Source organism: Tenrec ecaudatus, unplaced genomic scaffold, assembly GCF_050624435.1.
Source record: "Tenrec ecaudatus isolate mTenEca1 unplaced genomic scaffold, mTenEca1.hap1 Scaffold_513, whole genome shotgun sequence".
NCBI lineage: Eukaryota > Metazoa > Chordata > Mammalia > Afrosoricida > Tenrecidae > Tenrec > Tenrec ecaudatus.
Window position 1 is genome coordinate 283,299 of NW_027459426.1, and position 5,768 is coordinate 289,066.

General features: G+C 41.2%; 1 pseudogene; it reads left to right on the top strand.

Moving 5' to 3' along the window:
• Positions 1 to 2,221: 2,221 nt before the first annotated feature.
• LOC142436636 (kelch-like protein 7 pseudogene) lies at positions 2,222 to 3,149 on the top strand (annotated as a pseudogene).
• Positions 3,150 to 5,768: the final 2,619 nt, after the last annotated feature.

Genomic DNA, 5,768 nt, shown 5'->3' on the forward strand with positions numbered 1-5,768 from the left:
CCACTCACTCCTTTTCTTCATAGTTTCTGCTGATAGGTCTGAGCATATTCTTATTTGAGAACATTTATATGTGATTGCTTCTTTTTCCCTAGCTGCTCCCCTTTCTGATTTTCTCCTTTTCCTCAAAGTTGGATAATTTACCTGTTATGTGCCTTGGTGACTTCTTTTTTGGGATCTAGTCTAGCTGGTGCTATTTCCGCCTCCAGAGTGGTTGCCTGGTTTTCACTCATTATGCTGGGGAAGCTTTCCTCCAAGAATTATCTCACTATTGTTTCAGATGACTTCTTTGTTGTGTCTTCCTCTGGTAACACAATAATTCTAATATTGTTCCGCTTCATAGCATCAGACATAACTCTTAAGTTTTCTTCAGCTTCTCTGATGATCTTATTAGATTTTTGTCTGTGTTTGTTAAAGTCTTCTTGGCTGTCCTCCAAGTCATTGATGCGGATCTCTGATTCCTCCATCGCTTCTCAAAGTCCAAGAGGCTGCTACTGGTTTCTGTTGTCTCCTCCCTAAACTCCTGTATTTCCCTTTGGTTTATGACTTTTACCTCTTCCATCATTTTATCCATTTTCTGTATTGTTTCCCTCATATCCTATATGACTCCAAGTAGCATTCTGAAAATTTCTTTCTGTGGCAGCGCCATGTCTGCTTCTTCTATGCATGTCATTATGTTTAGGACATCTTCTGCCATTTTCCTTTGTTTCTCACATTTTTATGTTGAGGTCTTTGGGGCTGATGGCTGTTTGCATTGTGTTGTTTTAGAGGAGCCAGATACCATTTTCCAGGGAGTCGGAGGGCACTGGCTCTCTTTGGGAGACTTGTAGGAGTGTTTCTTCGAACTGCCTATAGCTTATTTCACTATGGAATTAACCTACCACTTTATCCTCCTGTCATTTCCCTATCATGAGAGAGTCCCAGAAGGCTGGTGGGTTGCCTTCTTTGGTGAGCAGAGGTTCTTGCAACAGCTTGGAATGTTAATGAGTGTTGGTTGAGCTGCCTTATGCCCCCAGGTACACAGGCCACAGGCAGGAATTCCCCAGTGATAAGTTGGGCAGTTTCCCATGGAAGGAAAGAGGACCTTTCCCTAGCCTCGGGCAAGCTACACAGGTTGGAGCTCACCTAGCTGGGTGTGGTACAGTCTTAAATGCCCTAGGCCAAAGGGAGTGTTCTGGAGGTCAGCAGTGGAGTGTGAGAGAACAAGAAAGAGACAAAGAGGAGGGAAAAAAATTAAAAGTAAGACTGTTTCGACTGTGCAGGGAATATAAGGAAGAGAGGGAAACAAAAGCAACTATGCAGCTGAGTCCCACTCCCCACCCATGGAGCTGCAAGGCTTTAGTCCCTCTGCAGCCCTCAAAGACCATGGGGGACAGAGACAGAGATATAAACAAAAGCAACAATGTAGCTGAACCCTGATCCCTGCCAGTGGAGCTGCCAGGGTATGGGTTTAGTCCCTGCCCAGACGCAGAAGTGGCAAGCTGTGGCTGTGCTGTGAAAAAGCCCCTGAACAGCCTTCTAGGGCTGTGGAGGAACAGAGAGCAGAGATGTAAGCAGAAGCAACAGTGTAGCTGAACCCTGATCCCTACAGGTGGAGCTGCACGGGTCCTGTCCAAGCCCTGAGGCAGGTGAAAGCATACTGTGGCTGTGTTGAGACCAATCCCCACTACAGGCTCCAGATGGTCCCTGCTCCAGCAGATAGAGTGGCGGGGCCAAGGTCACGCCCCAGCAGGCTTCCACTGAGCTGTGCCCAAAGCCCTCAAAACCCCATGGGTCTGTGGCTACTTACCTTTGTGATGTTCCTCCTATGTTCCAGCAGTGGTGAATTTCCCTCTAAGCAACTCTCCTTGACTGGGTTCTACGGAGTCCCTCTGGTATGTGTCCAAGTCATCTTTTTTTTATGGATAGAAGAATTTTTATTTTTCTCTCTTTGTTAGCCTTTTTTTCTTCCCTACCAAAAAATGTCTTGTTTTCGGAATCCTAGGCTCATCCACCACCTTGCTACAGCTCTGTCCCTGACGCAGCCTAGCTTGCCCTGGAGCTGCTGCCGGAACCACACAGCCCAGCCTGGTGTTTCCGCAGAGGGTGAGCCGCCGCCGCCTCCATAGTCAGCCTGCCCTCAGCATTCGGCCCACACAGAAGGGACCCCTGCCGGAACGCAGTCTGCAGTCCACAATCTGCACCAAGCCCGGAGAACCTCAGACAAGAGTCGAGCTCAGGGAGGATGTCAGGCTCCAGGGTGTCACAGAGCAGCAAGAGAAAGACCAAGAAGAAACCTGACACTTGGGAAGAAGCGAAATTTCTGGTGGGCTCCATGGCAGTCATGAATGGCATGCGAAAGCAGAGAACTTTTTGCGATGTGATTCTCGTGGTCCAGGAAAGAGAGATCCCTGCTCATCGTGTGGTCTTGGCTGCAGCCAGCCCAGTTTTTAATGTCATGTTCACAACTGGCATGCTCGAATCAAAATCCTCTGAAGTAGAACTCAAAGACGCAGACCCTGACGTTATTGAACACCTGGTGGAATTTTCTTACACTGCAAGGGTTTCTGTGAATACCAACAATGTGCAGTCTCTGTTGGATGCCGCAAACCAGTACCAGATGGAACCTGTGAAGAACATGTGTGTTGATTTTTTGAAAGAGCAAGTGGATGCTTCAAACTGTCTCGGTCTAAGCATTCTAGCAGAGCGTCTAGACTGTCCTGAGTTGAAAGCCACTGCAGATGCCTTTATTGACCATAATTTCCCTGACGTTTCCAAAACTGAGGAGTTTCTCCACCTTGATGCTGAGCTAGTAACAAGTCTGCTCAACCAGGACTCCCTGACCGTGAGCGCAGAGGAGGAGGTTTATGATGCTACCGTCAGGTGGCTGAGATATGATGCGCCGAATCGCCAGCCTTTTATGGTGGATGTCCTTGCTAACATCAGATTTCCTCTTATCTCAAAAAAATTTCTTATGTAAAACCATCCCATTTGAATCCCTCATTCAAGACAATCCTGAGTGCCTTAAGATGGTGATGAATGGAATGCGGTATCATCTACTGTCTCCTGAGGATCAGAAAGAACTGGCAGATGGAGCAAGGCCTCGAAGACCACAGTCTTGTAGATATTTTAAGCCAAAGTTGGAAAAAGGTGCATATGGCACACGATCCTGAAGTGAGAATGTAACTTCAGAATTTCATTTGATGCATGTTTTGCTCTTTAAAATTACCTGTGTTGATAACTATTTTGTATATCCAACCACATGTTTTTAGTCTTCAAGTAGAACAGTTTAAGTAACTGAAGAATTGACCCCAAATTTTCAAAAAAAGTCTCATTCAATAAAGTATGTTATTCTCAAAAGCCAGCATTATTAGAATTCCATCACAATATGTTCAGTATTTATATTAAATGTGCCCACCCTCCCTTATTTTTGTTATAAAACTTTGTCTTGGAAATATTTTGCCACTTACTAGGACCTATTTATATTTTTTCATATTAATTATTTCTAATATAATAATTGCAGAGGCAGCTTTTGTTAGAAATTATTTACCTTGCCTCATGCAAAGTGAACAGTAGTTTATACTCTGATATAAGTAGGCTACTTATTAAATAGGATTGCTTGGTAATTATTTTTAAATTCTTATACTTGGCATTGTTCAGAAATCTGGAATGATATTAGCTGTCATTCATTGAGACCCTCCCATAGCTGCCCTATACCTGCCAGGAATGGTGGCTTTTCCTTATTATTAAATTGATTTCCGTCAGAGAACATTTTCAGTGGTAGCATATAATTTTCCAGAATTAAGTCAATATATTTTTGGAGCTAATAAACTTATACACTATTATCTCTATATATTCCTTGGATTTAAATGATGACAGGAGGAATTACTGTATTAATTACTGGCTGAAAAATGATAGAAAAGGAAATCTTAATCTTTTTTCAAATATTGTCAAGAAATGACTTCTTGGCACTCTATTTTAAAGGTGAATCATACCATTCTGAGGATGCCAGGGAAGAGAGAAGAACTTTCAATCTATGAAAAGAGGATAATTGGATTTCAAATAGTTCACTGAGAAATTTAATTAAAAATAACCAGATTTCTTTTTTTTTCACAACTTTTGGAAGATTGCTTTATGATCCTGAGGGAAAGAGAAGGGTGAGTATGTTGGGCAGAAATATATTAACCATTGTGCATTTCAAGGAAGGTTCACCATTGCCATTTCGGTGTTCTAATTGGAAAATTCTCCTTTAGAGATGACAGACTATTTCTTGTGCTCCTCATTTTAAGTGGGGGCTCCTCTTTTGGCTTGATATCTCTGCATAATTTAGGCGATGGGTTCCGTGGCCTTTTGTGTCCACTGTAGTTTGACAAAATGGCAGGCCATTCTTAGGCCTGGTACACTCTTGATAGATTCTTATATAGAAAACCTAGATTTTTATTTTATTTTCCCTCTTACCATACCTATCGATGTTTGGGATATATTTCTCCTATTGATAATGGTGAGTTGGGTATTTCTCAAACTACTGACGTTCAGATGTGAGACAACTTCCAATTCTGTTTAAGACCGATGCCTCTATCCTTTTCTGGGAATTTTATTACATACCCTGAAGTCATTCAAGGCTCTTGTCTACATTTTCTATTGATTATGTATTTTATAATGAATGTTGGATTGTGAGTGTGAACATGGCAAAGGTAGGTAATTTCTTTTTTGTCTTCAAACTAGGACCAACAACTCTTTTTTAAATAGATTGTGAACACATGTTCTCTTAATAAGCACTTTCATAAATAATAGTATAATAGAGAAAAACATTTTCATCTGTTGAAATCTACTATGTGGTTCATTTTGCATAAGCATGAATAGGAATGTAAGACAGGTGTAACAGTACTAAATAAAAAGAGGAATGAAAATAATGAAGTCATCTTTATGAACGTCACAGAAAGCATGTTCTCCCTTTATTCCGGCTCGTAGCTCAGAAACTGTTGATAGAGGTTACTGTTCTCAGCCCAGATTAGGTGGAGGATAGGATTGAGATGGAAAAACCCTTGCTTACAGTTAAATATTATACATGTCAATTAATAGTTGTTGTAAACTGTGTTTCTCTACATATTTGTAAGTGATGATGTAGCAATCCCTGGTGCCACAAAGTTCACGATCGTGGATGCTATTTGAAAGGTGAGCAGGTACCACCCACCAGCTGGCCCCTTGCACAATTAAACTCACAATCTGTGTCCAAAAAGATTACAGTTTAGAGATCCCTATGGGGGCAGTTCCAGTCTCTACAAAGGGTGACCTGTAGTCAAAATGGACGATACATATACAAAACAACATATCAGTGATGCAGTCTGGACTCTCCCTAACAGATATTAAACACATGTTTCCTCCTGGTGCTCCTAATCTGAGTTCTAGTCTAGTCAACTGTTTTGGATAATGGCAAGTTTGCTCTTTATGATACTACTTAGTGGAATCATAAATAATTTTCATTTTGCCTTTTAAACTTGGAAGATTTTCCTGAACCTTATGGCTTCATATACTACTTTCATTATATTTTGAAATTAATTAATTGTCATTTCTGTTTTCTGTATTCATTGCTACACTTCACTTACTCTCTATTAGAATGTGATCATCTCTTAAGTGTCCTCACTATTTGAAGAAAACAAAACATTTTGAAGGCTCTTATAGTTCTTGTACCCACTCATCAATTGTATCAAGATAATTTGTACGTATGTCATCATCACTATTTCCTAGACATTTCTTTTCTTCTTTTTAAAAAAATCAATTTATTGGGGGCT